Source organism: Eretmochelys imbricata, chromosome 4 (genome assembly GCF_965152235.1).
Source record: "Eretmochelys imbricata isolate rEreImb1 chromosome 4, rEreImb1.hap1, whole genome shotgun sequence".
NCBI classification, from domain to species: domain Eukaryota; kingdom Metazoa; phylum Chordata; order Testudines; family Cheloniidae; genus Eretmochelys; species Eretmochelys imbricata.
In genome coordinates this window covers 143,422,565-143,440,578 of record NC_135575.1, presented here as the reverse complement: position 1 = coordinate 143,440,578, position 18,014 = coordinate 143,422,565, and the positions used below count along the sequence as shown (strand labels likewise).

General features: G+C 52.1%; 1 protein-coding gene across 1 annotated transcript in view; it reads right to left on the bottom strand.

Moving 5' to 3' along the window:
* HSPA12B (heat shock protein family A (Hsp70) member 12B) overlaps positions 1-18,014 on the bottom strand; it is a 96,866-nt gene that overhangs the window by 66,162 nt on the left and 12,690 nt on the right. The gene's annotated exons all lie outside the window — the stretch shown is intronic.

Sequence of the window (18,014 nt, the reverse complement as noted above, 5' to 3'; positions counted from 1 at the left end):
ACAAGGTTCCCAACTCCTGCTGATTTTTTTCTCCTGGTGCTTCCCCTCCCTGAAAGTGAAGCTTTTCATTCGGATGATAGGGAAACACTTTGTATTTACTCCTGTGCATTGTAGCGTGACAGGACGGGCTAGCAAGGTGGGGAGCTCTCCCACGCTGCTGGGGCAGAGGCCCAGCATAAGCAGGGAAGTGATAAGTTAGCTCCAGCGGGCCTGACTGTCAGGTATCCCGAGGCCTCTTCGCACGGCTCCGGCAGGAGCCTCAAAGGGAGAGAAAGCGGCCCCTGGGAAGAGCTCCCGGGCCAGTGCAGAACTGGCATAATGGCCCTGCTCCCAGCCCCCGAGCGACGGCATGTCATAGTTCTCTGCACGCTGCATATTTTCTGCTTCCTAGGCCATAAGGATTCACCTGCATAAGATTGTGTCCCCTGCCACAGGGCTACTCTAAGGGGATTTAAAGTCCCCTTTTCCCTTTCCCCTTCCGTTCTCGCTCCAGGAGCTCCGTAACTGAGAGCGGGTGCTGCTAGACAGCGGTCGTGCCAGGCTGGCCATCCGAAGGAAGGGCCCTAAACCACAGACACACCACATGGGCTGTGATCCTCTTGGATCTCATGAAATACACCCGCAGGGTCAGGGCTAGTTCGCACTGGGCCGCGAGGGTGCTGCAAGATGCAACACTGAGTTCTCATCAGGGCGGGTGCTTTCCTCTGAGGCAGTAGCAGACGCAAGGCCCTGGGAGATGAGATCTGAAACCAAGGTCCATAACCATCTCATGGACTGCCCCTCCCTGCTCTGCTGGGGTACCTCAATCCAGACCTCCCGCACCCCCTGCTACCCCAACCCTGCTCCCCTTTGCTACAGTTCAGCGAATGCACCTCGGCATTGACAGTGCAGAGCCAACTCCAGTCCTGGGCTCCCACACATCTCCCTGGTCCCGTGGCCCTCCCCTCTCGCCCACCATCGAATTCCTCTCGGGCAGAGAGGACCCGGTGGCCAAGCTTCTCGCTATTGACAGACTCGGATGAGACCCGAAAACTCAGGTTCCCTGGGAGCAAAAGCAAACTGGGACCCCCAGTCTTGCAAGGTAGAGGTTGCTGCCTGTAACCCACTGTGGTTGTTACCGCTCCATCAATACCCGCAGGAGGGTGGAGCACCGAGTCCTGTCCCTAGGCTGGGAACTACGTGGTGTCTTTGGACTCTGCAGGGTCCCTCCTTGATCTGCTGCCCTCTCTCCACCCGGGTTGGTTTTATGTCTCTGGCAGAGGCTGACTTGCTTATTGGAGCAGAGACTTGCGGAGGCTGTGGGATCGGGGACCAGAGGGGGAGGGAGAGACTGCAACTAACGAAGAGTCGCTCCCACTTGCCAGCAGCTTTGGATGCAAGCATGGCTCGTTCCGGGGCCCAGATAACTAGCACTAGCCCTGCCCCTAAGTACAGTCGTTCCCCGTGCGCCCAGCGACGGGGAGGTGGTTCCGTGGCAGGAGCCTCACGGGGGGAAGAGTGAGGTGTTCTTTCAAGGTCTGTCTAGAGGGTAAATGAGGGTTTTCTCTCCGTCCTCTACCGAGCTCCTTACTGGGGAGGGTTCCCTTGTATGCCATACAACGTGCATCTGTGAATACACACACAAAACCTCCCACCGCACCTGTGCACAAGCACACTGTCCCCTCCGCACAATCAGCTACACACAGACACCTCCTCGCACAGTCCTCACCGCGCACCCACCATCTATCTGCACCCCCACCCACCATCACTTCCACGCAGCCTGCAGCTGTACCCACCTGCCCCCCCCCCCAAGTCACGCCAGCTCCTCTACGCACCTGCCCGGCCCAGCGCACACACAGACGTGTGCCCACAGGCCTCACACAGCGGCTCGGCTCCGCCCAGCACGAAGCACCGGGGGACATGGGGGTGCGCAGAATCTGGGAGGGCATGGTCACTCGGGTTGGGCTTTGCCGTGCCGTTAACCTGGGATGTGATAACTCTGCAGGGAAGACATCCCCTTCCCTGAATGAGCCCAGCCCTTCGGCTCTGGAAATCTCAGAAAGAGGGGCTCCTCAGAAGAGCATCCCCACTCCTCCCAGCACTTGCTGCTTTGGATCAGGTTGCAAATAGTTAAGAAGCAACGTTTCTTAGAGCTTTATAGTATTTCTGCTTCCATGGAAACCAGAGAGGGAAAAGGAAGTCAGAGCTGGGTGGGGCAGAAGGGTGAGGCAGCTGGGCTGAGCTCCCGAATAAATCAGGGAATTAGGAGCCACCTCATGCACTAACGAAAGCCATCGCACTGGCAGGAGAGGCATCGTAAGGCACAATTAATCAGTGCGTGATCGTTGCTCTCAGATCCAATACTATGGAATTACCAAGTATTCATTGTGGAGAAGCTCCTTGAGGCCTACGGAAGTTCAGATCCAGCTGTAGAGTTTGCCCGTCTAAAGTGTTTGATCTCCTGTCCCAGTCAGCAAGAATGTCTTTGCCCTGCTGGGACAGAAAAGCCTCAAATCCCCAGTGTGAAATTAACCAGGGAATCAGGTTTTCATCGGCCACTTGTTTGAAAACATGTCGCTTTCCTGCTGGCAATGACTTTATCCAGCAGAGGCAAGCGAGCAGGACGGCAGTCCACGCCGAGGTGTAGTGGGAATAGACTGCGGGGTCTCCCGACACGAACAATTCACAATACTTAGGGCTGGCTGCATACGGTGCTTGGCATCGGCAGAACTCAATACTCTTTGTGGGGGCAGGTAATCGGCACCGTTCACCAAGGCCCAGGTCAGCAGAGCCAGGGCTGAACCCCAGAAATGCAGATTCCTTGTTTGCAGGCCACTCTCCCTCCCAGAGCTAGCAGTAGAAGCCAGGAATCCTGAGTTACAGCCCATCCGAGCATGCTCCCCTCCCCACATTGCAGACCACCCTCTGCCCCCTCTCCAGCGCTCCCCTGTGTCTAATGCCCTCTGCGCCTCAATGCACATTTCACGCTGGCAGGCAAGGAGTCCCTTCCCAGCTCCAGCCCAGGTGACTGCCAGCTGCCTTGTCCCAGGTCGCCCCAGCAGCGTCAGCCCCGGCCCAGGGTCTCCCAAAGGGCCCAGCAAATGCTCACCTCTGAGGTGCGGCACAGAGAAGCTTTGATCCCGCCTGTCTGAGCCGATGATGCCGTTAGATCCAGCTGGGCAGCTCCTCCATACTCAGCTTGTTCCCTGTCAGCCCACAGACCCTCCGAGCTGCCTTCAGCCCCCACCCAAGGATTTTCCTCTCGGTCTCCTGATCCCCCCTTTCTCCCAGCAGACGGTCATGCCAAGAAGGGCTAATCCTGGCCTTGGTGCTTCTCCTCCGACAGCCCACCCCGGCTGCACTTCTGCCTTTCTTTATGGTTTCCTCTCGCTTCCCAAAGTACTTTCCTCCCACCCCCTAGCCCTGGCCCAGCCCAGGCAGTGTTTCAAATTGCAATCCCAGCTGCAGATGTGAGAGGGGAGGAGGCAGGGCTAGCCGTCCACAGGGACTGAAACCTAAACTCCCAGTTTGGCTCGCGCCAGGGCCTCCCCGCAGCCCCTGTTTGCAGGAGGCCAGCGGCGGGCGGTGAGGGCTCACAGATCCCTTTACAGCCTTTTTCCTTCCCTGTTGAAGGATCCGCTGGGCGCTGTGCCCTGCTAAGACTGCGGGGGCGGGGGGAAGAGATCGGCCAGTGATAAGAGGCTCCCAACACAACCAGTGGGGCCTGGGCAGTATGGAGATGGGTATGCTAGAAATTGAGGGAGGGATAAAGAGGCTGAGGGTCCAAAGTATTCGTCCATCCCCATGCACCTCTATCCATCCATCCATCCCTTCATCCTCATGCACTTCTATCCATCCATCCCTCTGTCCATCCATCCCCATGCACCTCTATCCATAGAGCACTTCTATCCATCTGTCCACCTCTCTATCCATCCATCCCCATGTACCTCCATCTGTCCATCTCTCTATCCATCCCTCTATCCCTCTATCCATCCCTCCATCCCCTGCACCTCTATCCATCCCTCCATCCATCCATCCCCATGTACCTCTATCCATCTGTCCATCCATCCCCATGCACTTCTATCCTTAGATCACCTCTATCCATCCATCCACCTCTATGCATCCATCCCCATGTACCTCCATTCATCCTTCTCTCTGTCCCTTCATCCCCACGTACCTCTATCCATCCATCTCTCTATCCCTTCATCCCCATGCACCTATCCACAGATCACTTCTATCCATCATCCGCCTCTCTATCCATCCATCCCCATGTACCTCCATCCATCCATCTCTCTATCCCTTCATCCCAACGCACCTCTATCCATCTCTCCATCCATCCATCCTGTGGCCCTCACTGTGGCAGTGGCTTGCCCTGTCTAACACAACCACCTGCTCTGCCCCCTGCATGCTGTGTGGTGGGGTCAGGGTAAAGATTTGCACTCTGCCCTCTCAGACAGCCAGACTCCAGGCCTGCCCATACCTGCTCAGCATTTTCCCAGGGGGAGGGTGACCTTGCGGTTAAGGCATTGGACTGGGAATCAGGATTTCTGGGTCCTGTTTCCAGCTCTCCTGCTAACTCGTTCAGTGGCCTTCAGCATGTCAATTAAGCTCCGTGTCCCGCCCGCCCCCCTGTACAATGGGGATTATGATACCGCCCTCCCAGGGAGGTCATGAGATGGAATTCATCAGTGCTGGCAAAGTGTGTGGAGATCCTTGGCTGGGGGCCGGAGGTGTGTGTGGGGGAGGGTAATCATAGACTCATAGACTTTAAGGTCAAAAGGGACCATTATGATCATCTAGTCTGACCTCCTGCACAACGCAGGCCGCAGAATCTCACCCACCCACCCGCTCCTGCAACAAACCCTTAACCTATGTCTGAGCTACTGAAGTCCTCAGCTCGTGGTTTAAAGACTTCAAGGTGCAGAGAATCGTCCAGCAAGTGACTCGTGCCCCACGCTGCAGAGGAAGGCAAAAAAACCTCCAGGGCCTCTTCCAATCTGCCCTGGAGAAAAATTCCTTCCCGACCCCAAATATGACGATCAGCTGAACCCTGAGCATGTGGGCAAGACTCACCAGCCAGACACCCAGGAAGAATTCTCTGTCATAACTCAGATCCCCCCCTATCTGGTGTCCCATCACAGGCCATTGGGCCTATTTACCGCTAATCATCACATACTGGATTCAAGACCAGGCTAAGAGCCTAGAAAGAATCCCAGTGTGTCCTTAACACAACAGGAGCAATAAACCAGGCTCCATTTATACCGGGCTGTCACGCCTGGGCCGAGATAGGATTTGTTCTCGTATGGCAATAGCATCTAGAGGTCGCTCTCAGGCCCCAGGGCCGCACTGTGCCGGGTGCTGCACAAACATGGAACAACAAGCACAAAGGTGCTTGCCTGAAAATGGAACCCGAGGGGGTGATGCAGACTGGCATTGCAGGCAAAGCAAAGACGGGAGTCAACACAGCGTCTGAGAGGTGATAGGCCATGAAGGGCCTTGAAAGCGAAGGCAAGTAGTTAGATGGGATGGAAAAGGGGGAGCCAGTGGAGGGATGCAAAGAGAGGGGTGACATGAACCAAGCGACGTGCCAGGAAAATGACCTTTGCTGCATCGTTTTCAATGGAAATGTGTGTGGCAAGACTGCATTGGTCAGGGCCAGGGGAGAGGGCGCTGAGTAGTCAAATCGATACCTTTTTAAAGAAATTCGATGACAAGTTTGGTTGGTACAGGTGACGGTGTGGATGCAACCGACCTAGATTTCTGTCAGGTGTTTAACTTGGTAGCCCATGACATTTTGAGTAGGAAAATAGAGTGATACGAAAGTCAACATGGCACACATGAAATGGACGAAGAACTAGCTAACATCAGTCTCAAAATGTCATCGTCAATGGGGAATCAGCACTCAGTGAGTGTGTTTTTGGTGGGGTCCCGCCGAGATTGATTCTTGGCCCCGTGCTAGTTAACACTTATCCATGACCTGGAAGAAAACACAAAATCATCACTGATAAAGTTTGCAGATGACCCAAAAACTGGGGGAGTGGGAAATAATGAAGGGGACGGGTCACTGACCCAGAGCGATCCCGGTCGCTCGGTAAACCGGGAGCAAGCAAACAATCTGCAGGTCAACGCAGCCAGATGGAAAGTCACCCACCTAGGAACAAATGGTGTGGGCCACACTTACAGGATGGTGGACTCTCTCCTGGGAATTAGGGATTCTGAAGAGGACTTGCGGGTTGTGGAGTATACATGGGCGGCAGGTATCGCAGGGCAGGGGAGGCGAAGCCTCCCCAAACAGCTAGGCGAGGCCCTGCCCACGCTCTGCCCCGAGGCCCCTCTTGCTTCCCGCTCTTCTCCCATGGCCCCAGCTCAGGCTGTTCCTTTTCCCGCCCTTGTTCAGCCTCTAGAAGCGGGTAGGGGCTGGGGCTGGGGCAGGCTGGCCTGCGGGCTGGGACTTGGGGTAGCTGGGGCTGGTGCTCAAGCCAACTGGCTGGGGCTGGGGCCACCCGGCGCTCTGGGGCTTGGGCTGCCCAGTGCTCCGGGGCTGGGGTGGGCCAGCTGGGGCAGGCTGGCCGGGCCAGTGGGTTGGCCTGGGATTCAGGCTGGCTGGAGCGGGACTTCTTTGGCCACGGTGGGGGGCTTGGGGCTCCAGCAGGGAGGGGGGCAGGACCTCAGGCTAAAGGGATGGGGCTGGGGTCTAGCCCCTCCAAAGGGGGGGTTCACACTCTGCCCATGGGAGCATACTCAGCTGAACATGAGGTCTCAGTGTGATGCGGTGGCCAAAAGAGCTAATGTGATCCTGGGCTGCATAAACAAGGGACTCTCGAGTAGGAGTGGAGAGGTGATTTTACCTCTGTATTTGGCACTGGTGTGACCGTTGTTGGAATAGTGGGTCCAGTTCTGGTGTCCACAGTTCAAGAAGGATGTTGATAAATTAGAGAGGGGTCAAAGAAGAGCCACGATAACAATTAAAGGATTAGCAAACCTGCCTTATAGCGAGAGACTCAAGGAGCTCAATCTGTTTGGTTTAAACAGAGAAGATTATGTGGTGGCTTGATCACAGTCTACAAGTATCTACACGGGGAACAAATATTTAACAATGGGCTCTTCAATCTAGCAGAGAAAGGTCTAATATGAGCCAATGGCTGGAAGTTGCAGCTAGACAAATTCAGACCGGAAATAAGGCGTGCATTTTTTAACAGGTTTCAGAGTAACAGCCGTGTTAGTCTGTATTCGCAAAAAGAAAAGGAGTACTTGTGGCACCTTAGAGACTAACCAATTTATTTGAGCATGAGCTTTCGTGAGCTACAGCTCACTTCATCAGATGCATACCGTGGAAACTGCAGCAGACTTTATATATACACAGAGAATATGAAACAATACCTCCTCCCACCCCACTGTCAGCGGCACTGCTATGGGTACCCGCATGGCCCCACAGTATGCCAACATTTTTATGGCTGATTTAGAACAACGCTTCCTCAGCTCTCGTCCCCTAAAGCCCCTACTCTACTTGCGCTATATTGATGACATCTTCATCATCTGGACCCATGGAAAAGAAGCCCTTGAGGAATTCCACCATGATTTCAACAATTTCCATCCCACCACCAACCTCAGCCTGGTCCAGTCCACACAAGAGATCCACTTCCTGGACACTACAGTGCTAATAAACAATGGTCACATAAACACCACCCTATACCGGAAACCTACTGACCGTTATTCCTACCTGCATGCCTCCAGCTTTCACCCTGACCACACCACACGATCCATCGTCTACAGCCAAGCTCTGCGATACAACCGCATTTGCTCCAACCCCTCAGACAGAGACAAACACCTACAAGATCTCTGTCAAGCTTTCTTACAACTACAATACCCACCTGCGGAAGTGAAGAAACAGATTGATAGAGCCAGAAGAGTTCCCAGAAGTTACCTACTACAGGACAGGCCTAACAAAGAAAATAACAGAACGCCACTAGCCGTCACCTTCAGCCCCCAACTAAAACCCCTCCAACGCATTATTAAGGATCTACAACCTATCCTAAAGGATGACCCAACACTCTCACAAATCTTGGGAGACAGGCCAGTCCTTGCCTACAGACAGCCCCGCAACCTGAAGCAAATACTCACCAACAACCACATACCACACAACAGAACCACTAACCCAGGAACTTATCCTTGCAACAAAGCCCATTGCCAATTGTGCCCACATATCTATTCAGGGGACACCATCACAGGGCCTAATAACATCAGCCACACTATCAGAGGCTCGTTCACCTGCACATCCACCAATCTGATATATGCCATCATGTGCCAGCAATGCCCCTCTGCCATGTACATTGGTCAAACTGGACAGTCTCTACGTAAAAGAATAAATGGACACAAATCAGATGTCAAGAATTATAACATTCATAAACCAGTCGGAGAACGCTTCAATCTCTCTGGTCACGCAATCACAGACATGAAGGTCGCTATCTTAAAACAAAAAAACTTCAAATCCAGACTCCAGCGAGAAACTGCTGAATTGGAATTCATTTGCAAATTGGATACTATTAATTTAGGCTTAAATAGAGACTGGGAGTGGCTAAGTCATTATGCAAGGTAGCCTATTTCCTCTTGTTTTTTCCTACCCCCCCCCCCAGATGTTCTGGTTTAACTTGGATTTAAACTTGGAGAGTGGTCAGTTTGGATGAGCTATTACCAGCAGGAGAGTGAGTCTGTGTGTGTATGGGGGTGGGTTTTTGGAGGGGGGTGAGGGAGTGAGAGAACCTGGATTTGTGCAGGAAATGGCCTAACTTCATTATCATGCACATTGTGTAAAGAGTTGTCACTTTGGATGGGCTATCACCAGCAGGAGAGTGAATTTGTGTGGGGGGGTGGAGGGTGAGAAAACCTGGATTTGTGCTGGAAATGGCCTAACCTGAAGATTACTTTAGATAAGCTATTACCAGCAGGACAGTGGGGTGGGAGGAGGTATTGTTTCATATTCTCTGTGTATATATAAAGTCTGCTGCAGTTTCCACGGTATGCATCTGATGAAGTGAGCTGTAGCTCACGAAAGCTCATGCTCAAATAAATTGGTTAGTCTCTAAGGTGCCACAAGTACTCCTTTTCATTTTTTAACAGTGAGCGTGAATAACCATTGGAACAACTTGCCAAGGATCATGGTAGATTCTCCATCACTGCCAATTTTAAAATCAAGTTTGGATGTTTTTCTAAAAGATCTGCTCTAGGAATTTTTGTGGGGCAGTTCTCTGGCCTGTGTGGTACAGGAGGTCAGACTAGATGATCACAGTGGTTCCTTCTGGCCTTGGAATCTAGGAAGCTATAAAAACGGTACTCCTGAACACAAAACATAGACTCATCATCCCAGGTAAAGTTTGCAGAGGACACAAAAATCACGGGAATGATAAATAACGACGACAACATGTCACTGACTCAGAGCAATCTGGATGGTAAACTGGTCATAAGCAAGCAATACATATTTTAATACGGCTAAATGTATTAGGGACAAAGCATGCAGGCCAGACCTACAGAAGGGGGATTCTATCCTGGGAAGCAGTGACGCTGAAAAAGATTTGGGGATATGGTGGAGACTCAGCTGAACCTGACCTCCCAGTACGATGCTGTGGCCAAAAAGGTTTCATGCAACCCGGGGATGTATAAAAAGGGGACTCCTAGAGGTAAAATAACCTCTCTGCTCCTAGTCTGTGTGTGGCACTGGTGCGACTACTATTTGAACAAGGTGTCCGGTTCTCGTGCCCACAATTCAAGGATGCTGATAAATTGGAGAGGAGTCAGAGAAGAGCCACTAGAATGATTACAGCATTAGAAAACTTGCCCGATAGTGAGAGGCTCAAGGACAATCTGTTGAGGGTAACAGAGAAGGTTCAGGGTAACTTGAATACAGTCCAGACGTCCCGACATGGGGAACAGATATTTGATACTACAGGGTGCGTCAATCTAGCAGACAATGGCAGAACAAGATCCAAAGGATGGGAAGTTGACACTAGAGAAATTCAGATTAAAAATAAGGCCCAAATTTTGGACAAGTGAGGGTAAGTAACCATTGGAACAAGTTACCGAGGGTTGTGGTATATTCTCCATCACTGACGATTTTAAACCAAGATTGCACGATTTTCTAAAATCTATGCTCTCTTTCCAACACAAATAATTTAGGGAAGTTCCAGGGCTTGTGTAATTCAGGAGGTCAGACTAGATGATCAGAATGGTCCCTTTGGTCTATGTATCTAATCTTCTTCTTTCATATGGCATCTTGAAAAGCAACATTAAAGGGTGATGTCCATGGTTGCCATCCACTCTACGGCTTCCAGTGACATGGAATTAATCAAAGCTGTCCCTCCAAAGAAGGATCTTAGAGGGCAGCAGTTCACTAGATGTTCCATGGTTTGGAGGTCTTCTCCACATTCACATATTGGGCTGTCCTTCACTGTCCATTTGTGTAGTAGGGAATTGCAATGCCTGTGTGAGGTTCTGATGCAGTTTGTTGTGATCCACATCTTACGTGGCATGGTGAAGCCAGGTGGTTGCTTTGTGGGAACTGTAATCAGGTATTGATTCTCGGCCCCACTATTTCCCCACAGCCTCCACCACTTCTCTTTTGGTGATAGTCCACAGGTTTTGAGAGCTTTGGCTGCTAACCAGAAGGGCTTCCTGGACTTAAGGTGGGATTTTGGGGGGCCTTGGAGATCTTCATAGAGGGGTGAGTTTGGGTTCATTATCGTGAAGTCATACTCTTGCATTATCTCTGCTTCTCTTGGGCGGCATGGTGGTAAGATATGCACGAGAATGGGAAGCTGGGCGGTAGGTGCTGACTCCAGCTCTCCCGTGACATTTCTGACAGCAGAGTTCAGTTGCACATTGACAAGTGTTCTATACATGCTACCTACCCATACTGGCCTGCAATATTCGGCTACTAAGATGATGATGGCCAAGGTAGCTGTCTGCGAAGTCTGAGCATCTACTCTCCAACCGGTCCTGGCTAGTTTGTGGATTATATTGTTCCTAGCCTTTATCTGGGCAACAGTCTTCACCAAACATTGGTGGTATGTAGGGTTCCAACCCAGAACCATTCCAAGATATTTTGGAAAATCTTGTGCCTGAGTATGTGGTCGGGCATGTCTTTGCCTCATGGTGGAATGCGGAGAGAGCTGTTTTTTGAGGCTCTGGTTGGCGTCGTCAGAGCCAGTAGTATTTCTCCAGGGGTTTCAGATTTTCTAGGAGGATGCGTTCCGCTTGGGGGGAAGAGCTCACTGGATGGCAAGTGCAAGATCACCTGCGTAGACAATTTTCCATGACTGGGTTGATCACGTGTTGCTGATACAAGTATTGAAGAGTGATGGTACCAAGGCTGATCCCTGTGGAAGTCTATTGCTCAGTAGATGAGATCTGTTGGTCTCTTCCGTTATACGTCTGCAACACTTACAGCTGGTGAGCAAAACGGTCAGTCTGTGCAATGTTCTGCAACGTGCGATTTTTGACATTTTCAGAAGCGGGCCATCTTGCCAAACCGTGTCTTATTCCGAGGACAGGTCCACAAAAGCAGCGGCTGTTTTGAGCCTGGGTTAGTAGCCGGATTTGATGTAGATCATCGGTCTGATTACCTAATCACAGGTGCATTGTCCCAGTTCAAACCCAACTTGTTCTTTCGGGATGTAGTCCTCAGAGGTGGATGTAAGTCTCTGGAGCAGCATCCTTTCCAAGAGGCATACGTTACACATAGTAATGATATCAGCCGGGAGTCTTTCTGATTCTTGGCTGCTTTCCCTGGTTTCAGGACAGTGATGTTTTTTGACTGTTGCCCCATATCTTGGCCATTTGGACAAAGGCATGCACACTGGTAAGGAAGCAGGTCAGCCAATAAACTGACCTAGGTTTTCCAGAAATTTTGGGAAGATGCCAGCTGCACCTGTAGCCTGGCCAAGGTTGGTGCACCCTTTGGCCTTGTCTGAGCCTTCTCTAGTGAACAGCTTCGATAGGTTCGATGTTGCTGGGAGGTCGGACAGGGAGCGATACAGCTTTGGGAAGGGTTAGCATCGCCCAGATTGTGGAGAAGCCTCCAGGCCTTCCGGCTCGAGTGGGAGAAATCTAGGCCCTGCACAGCTTTTATTCATGGGAGTCCAGTAGCAGCATTGCCCTGTGTGCCAACCAGCAGGGGGCGCTGGGGCTTTCCTGCAGTCGCGGGGGATGCTCCTTTTCATGGCCACTTTGAGGAGGCTGATGCCCCGTTGTAGTTGGTTATGTCTGTAGATGTTCAGCAAACCGCTGTTTCCAGGCAGCCATTCTCCGAAAGCTCTAGCGTGGCTTTGGGAGCGATGTAGTTAGGTAGGCTTGGAGACCACGCTCTGTGACGACAGGCCGGGGTTGCTATGTGGAAAAGCATCACCGTGAGTTTATTTCACCACCAGAGGCCATGTGCTTCATGTCGTGTTCCCAGAACACAAGTCCGGGGACACTCTTGTGGAATGGAAAGTGCCTGGCTGCATAGGATCCAAGAGCAGGGAGCTGTCTTAATTCGAGGCCCATTCAAGGAGCTGTTCGCCCGTGGTATCGTTGTTGTCATAACCCCAGGATGTCTGACGGCTATAGACGTCTCCAGCCCATATGGAAGGGTTGCTGTGACTTGGTAGAGCCAGCATGGGCCGGTTGCAACATGGCGGCTTATAGACATTGGTGAGCATAAGTTCCCCGATTCTTGTGGTGGTGGTGAGATTGGGTCTCTGGAGCAGATATTCCAGACACAAGACGATGAGGGTGTGTGTAAGCAGAGTCAGGATGGGCTCCACCCTGACATCTGGTGGTGAGGTGTGGCAAGTTGTGGAAAAGAACTTCAGGGGCTGATCTCATTTGCATAGGCACACCCACCCCGCCTAGAATGAGGCCATAACTGCCCAAGTGGTCACTTTGGCTGTTGTGGGATCCCCAGTGTCTCTGTTATTGGGTCAGGAAGAATAAATTGTTATTACCCTGATTATGGGAACTGTGCTTGGAACTGTACTTGGCCTTTTGTTATGATGGAGGGACTCACCATCAACTGTGTAGCACTCGCTAGGCAAGGGACATGGGTTCCAAAACTCTGTGACTTGAGACAGGTATTAGTACCTGGTGGTGTGGGCCCCTCTGTGAGGGCCTGAAGCACCCATTGCACCTCTGTCTCTCTCCACTGTGGAATGTCAGAGCTAATTTTGGGTCTATTAAGAGTCTTGCTACAGGTACTGTGCTGCATTCACTTTGGCCTTACAGTGCACCAGGACTAAGGCTCCCACTACTATGAGCTGGAATCACTGAGCACTGTGTCAAGCAGTGGGGAGCCGGAAGATCTAGAGTGCAGCGGTGCTGTTCGTGGATAGGCTGGTGGAGTGTTCGTGAGACGGCGAGGTGAGCAGAGCTGTTGGTGAGATGGTTAGGTGAGCGGAGCCGGTCGTGGTAGAGTGGAGCCGGTTGTGAGACAGCGGTGTGTTCATGAGATGGCGAGCTGAGCAGAGCTGTTCGTGAGACGGCGAGCTGTGCAGAGCGGAGCCGGTCGTGGTGGAGCAGAGCCGTTCGTGAGACAGAGTAGCAGAGCAGAGCCCTGTGGGGCAGTCAGCTTCAGGACACGTAAGGTGCCCCCTTGCCTCTTTCCCCCCCCACACAGGCACATTTTAGCCAGACTGGGGAGTAACACTCTGCAGATGAACTTTTGAACTCTGGGGCTGGACGTTTTTGGACTTTGGGTGATTTGTGGATTGCTGGACTCGAGAGACGTTTGGGTTCTGGGACTCAAGAACCCGAGGGAAAGGATGTGGCCCAATTTTCTGGGGTGGGTCTTTGCTCATGGTTTGGTTAATGAACACTAGTTGTGGTGTTTCCCCAATTTAATGCTGATGTCGTTTACCTCATGTTATTAAAGATTCTCTACTACACCAAGACTCTGTGCTTGCCAGAGGGGAAGTATTGCCGCTTTGAGGCGCCCAGGGGGTGTGTAAGATTTTCCCAGGTCACTGGGTGGGGGCTCGAGCCAGTTTTGCATTTGCTTTGATGAGAGGGAGCCCCTGTGCACTGAACCCGGCCCTTGCTGCTATCAACTTGGCCTGGCAGAAGGGTTACATGTGGATGACCGTTTTAGCCATGTGGATGGAGAGGAAAGGCTGGATCTTAGAGGTGGTAGGCAGGAACTAATCGGGAAGATTTAGCCATTGCCTGGATGTGAGGATCTAGAGACAGGGCTGGTCCAAGATAATGCCCACCTTAGGAGATAGTAGCAGAGCAAAGTTAGGAACTTTGGTGGCATTTTACATGGTGGTCTGATTGGATCACCAAGGGCCCAATCCAGGAAGGTGCTGAGCACCTCTTGATGCTAGAAGTCAATGGGAACGGAGCTGAGGATGCTCCGCTCCTGGGTGGGGTTGGCTCCTGAATGACCTGGCTGGAATCTCTTGACAAGGGACATTTAGTCCTGACCTGATTAGAGAAGAAGGCTGTGGTCTGTGGGCTTCATTAGCACACCACCACCTGCTCCACTCTGATGCCTTTCAGCTGTCTAACCTTGTGAACTTGTGCCGGAAACCCAGGTTTCCCGCCAGGCCTTCCGAGGAACAGCCAGCAACAGTTCCTAATGACCCATCCCGCCCGAGGTGTGAATTCCAGCTCGAGGAGACCTACCCCAGGCTTGCTCCGAGCGAGCTAGCATGCTAAGAATAGCATGCAGCCATGGCAGTGCGAGTGGCGGGAGGGGCTGGCCACCCTGAGCATGCGCTAGGGGCTTGGATGGCCTTGGGGGCTAGCCCCTCCTGCTCCTTGCAGTGCCATGGCTATGCTTCTGTACTTGGTTCAGTGCCAGCATGGGCATGTCTCCTCGCTGGCATCTTCGCCCCTGCCTAAGGTCCGTGGTTGAAATTGACAAGAACCACGTCTTTGCTGAAGACTGCCTCGGACTGACTCCCAGGGGGAACCAATAAGAACAGAATCCCATTGTTTCCAGTGGAGATTACTGCTGGTTGACTATTATTATTTGTATTCCCATAGCGCCGAGCAGTCCGAGTCCTGGACCGGAACCCCATAGTGCTGGGCAGAACATAGTGCTGCTCCCTGTCCCAGAGAGCTTGAAATTTCAGCATAAGACAAGAGACAACAAATAGATACAGACCAATGGGGGAGCACAGGGAAAATATGGAACGATATCGGTCAACATGACGGGCGGTGGTCTCTTCACACCAGCACATCAGCTGTGACGAAGGGGTTTGGAGACCTCACTGCAAAGCAGGGCTTTAAGGAGGGATTTGAAGTAGGATAACGAGGTGGTTTTGTGGATGTTTGTGGGGAGCAGGGGAGAAACCCTGAAGGGGCTTGTTTGCAAATGTAACAAGTGGGTGATGGAGGCTGCAGACAAGGGCCGATGGGAGGCAGGAGTGGACATCTTGATAGCGAATGAGAGATGGGAGGTCAGCTGGGGATAGAATGTGGAGGCCCTTGAATGTGAAGACGGGCAGCTTACCTTGGATGTGACAGAGAAGGGGGAGCCAGTGGTGGGACTCAGAGGGGTGATGTGGCCAAAGTGATGGGCTAGGAAAATGGTCTTTGCAGCAGCCTGCTGAGTGGCTACAAGGGAAGCAAGGTTACATTATTGGAGGCCCAGAGCAAAGGACACTGCTGCAAGTGAGATGGGAGAGAGGACTAGAGAGGAATGGGGTTTGCATTCCAGTGACTGCCGGGGGAATTTGCTAAGAATTCAGGCTCTGGCAAGTTCACAAGGCATTGACCAGACTTTCGGATGGATTCCAGAACGTGCCTGTGATTAGGAAATGACCTGTTTTGTGCACACACTGATTATGCTCCATTACTTAGGACTGCAACATAGAACTTAAAAAAACAAAAAAACAAAAAAACACCCCCACCATAGCCAAGAAGGGTGTGTGGCTTTGATGGATCAAGTTCAGGGGTGATCTTAGAGATTCAATTTACCTGCAGGATTGTGGTCACCATCCGGGGTCCCGTTACCTGGGCAGTGCTTGGATGACCTGTGGCTCTAGGACAGCTGAGGGGTCATTAAGGACAGGGAGATTTCACATCCACTCCCAGGTTTCTCCTCTGTGATTGTATCACTGACCCCGAGCCGGAGGGAGGCCTCCATCTGGAGATTACGCCTATGTTTTCTGGCCTGGTGTCTTGTCAAGACGTGATGTAGCATCTTCCAGGAGATGATGAAAGCCCTGTAGAAATGAGTTGGTGAGAGAGGAAATGCACAAGGAGAATGAAGAATTGAAGAGTGAACATGGATTGCCATCCTGGAAGGCTCATATCAAAGTATGCAAAGTTAAAAACCAATCAAACATTGTCACACAGACACTCACGGGGACGCTACAGCCTTGCACTGACCCCCCCTCTGCCCCAGTCCCATGTGTTAAGCGCTTGTCACCAGATCGCTGCATACCCCCAGTGCAGCCGGGGTGGGATAGAATGCAGGTATCCTTGGGAGCATGGGGCTGCTACTCTGGGTCAGACCATTGACCCATAGCCTCCTCCTTCTAGCAGCAGCCAATAGCTGATACTTCCAAGGAAGGCAAAATCCTCCACGATGCACCTACCCACTTGTGCATTATTGAACATGGGCTGGGCGAAGGGTACTGCTCCTCCCTGACAACATGATGGAGAGATAGATAGTGGAGCAATTGCATGGGGGGAGGGGGAATGGAATAGTAAATAAATAATAAAATAAAACCCATGTCTGTTTCTCATACAGTGCTTTTCATCTGACAACATTAAAGCACTTTACAACCTGTTTTAAATGTCTTGATCTCTGCACACGCCTGGGAGGCAGGGCAGTGCTATCATCCCCATTGTACAAATGGGGAAACTGAGGCAGAGAGCGAGACTAAGGGACTTGCCCATGGGCACACAGGAAATCCATGGCAGAGCAGGAAATTCACCAGTGCCAGTGCCTTAACCAACCACTGGACCATCCTCCCTCCACATGCAAACACTGTCCAGCCTACGGATTGGTGGCAAACATTTCAACGCCATCGCTGACTATTTGTAGCCGGTGCTGGGGGCTTTGTCACCTGACTCACAAACCTTATGTGAGCGCTGCACGGGGATTCATGAGCTTTCGCTTTCTGGGAACATTCTTACCAAATAATCAATAAAGAAAGCCCTCACCCACCATGCTCTGCCATGCTGGGCAGCTGTCTGTAATCCACCCACAGCCAGGGCATCTCGGATCAGCAGGGCGGCAGTTCTCAGGGTCTTTGGTCAGCTGTGCTGCATTTTGGGGTGGCCGTTGGTAGGAGCACGGCACTGAGTGGCCTGGGGGGGGGGGCAGCGGGATTGTCGTGCATAGCAGCTTTAGGGGGTAGCATTGCGTGATAGCAGAGTGACGGCTCTGCTCTAGGTAAGGCCGGGACTCGCTCACTGTTTCGTTTGCTAGCCACAGAGTTTCCTTTTCCCACTATTTCCCCAGCCTCGAATGCCCGTCTCAATCGCTCGTCGGCTCCACGCTCGGTCGCAGCTCTCCTGTCGCCTTTCTTTGCCCTGCTAAAACCGTGTGTTGTAAATCTTAAAAAAAGGCCAAGAGGAGCAGGGAGGTTTGCATGGGCTGGAAGCACCAGGGGACTGGTGGGAGTCAGCTGCAGAGTGTGCTTGACCTGGCTGGCAGGTCCCTGCTGGAAGATCACGTAGGCTCTGCTTCTGGGAAGCGCTGCAGTGACTGTGGGAGTAGTGCCCACATGGGCCGTAAATTCCAACCGCTGACCCCCTGAGCACCGGTGCTGGACCTCACGCTGCCAGCGTACGTGAATCCGGAGCCCAGATGCGAGCGGGCCGGAACCCCCTGCTTATCGACAGCCTGGTGCCCTACCCAACAGCGGATATTTTTGTTTGCCAGTCTCCCGCCTTTTTCAAAGCCAGCACACAGAGTGCAGCCTGGAACGCACCCAGCCTGGGCAGGGCTGTCTCTCTTCCTGTCTCACAATAGAGCCGAGTGTTTATAATCCACATCGAATGGACTTCTGCTGAACTCGGACAAACAACCAAGGCCAGACATTTGCATA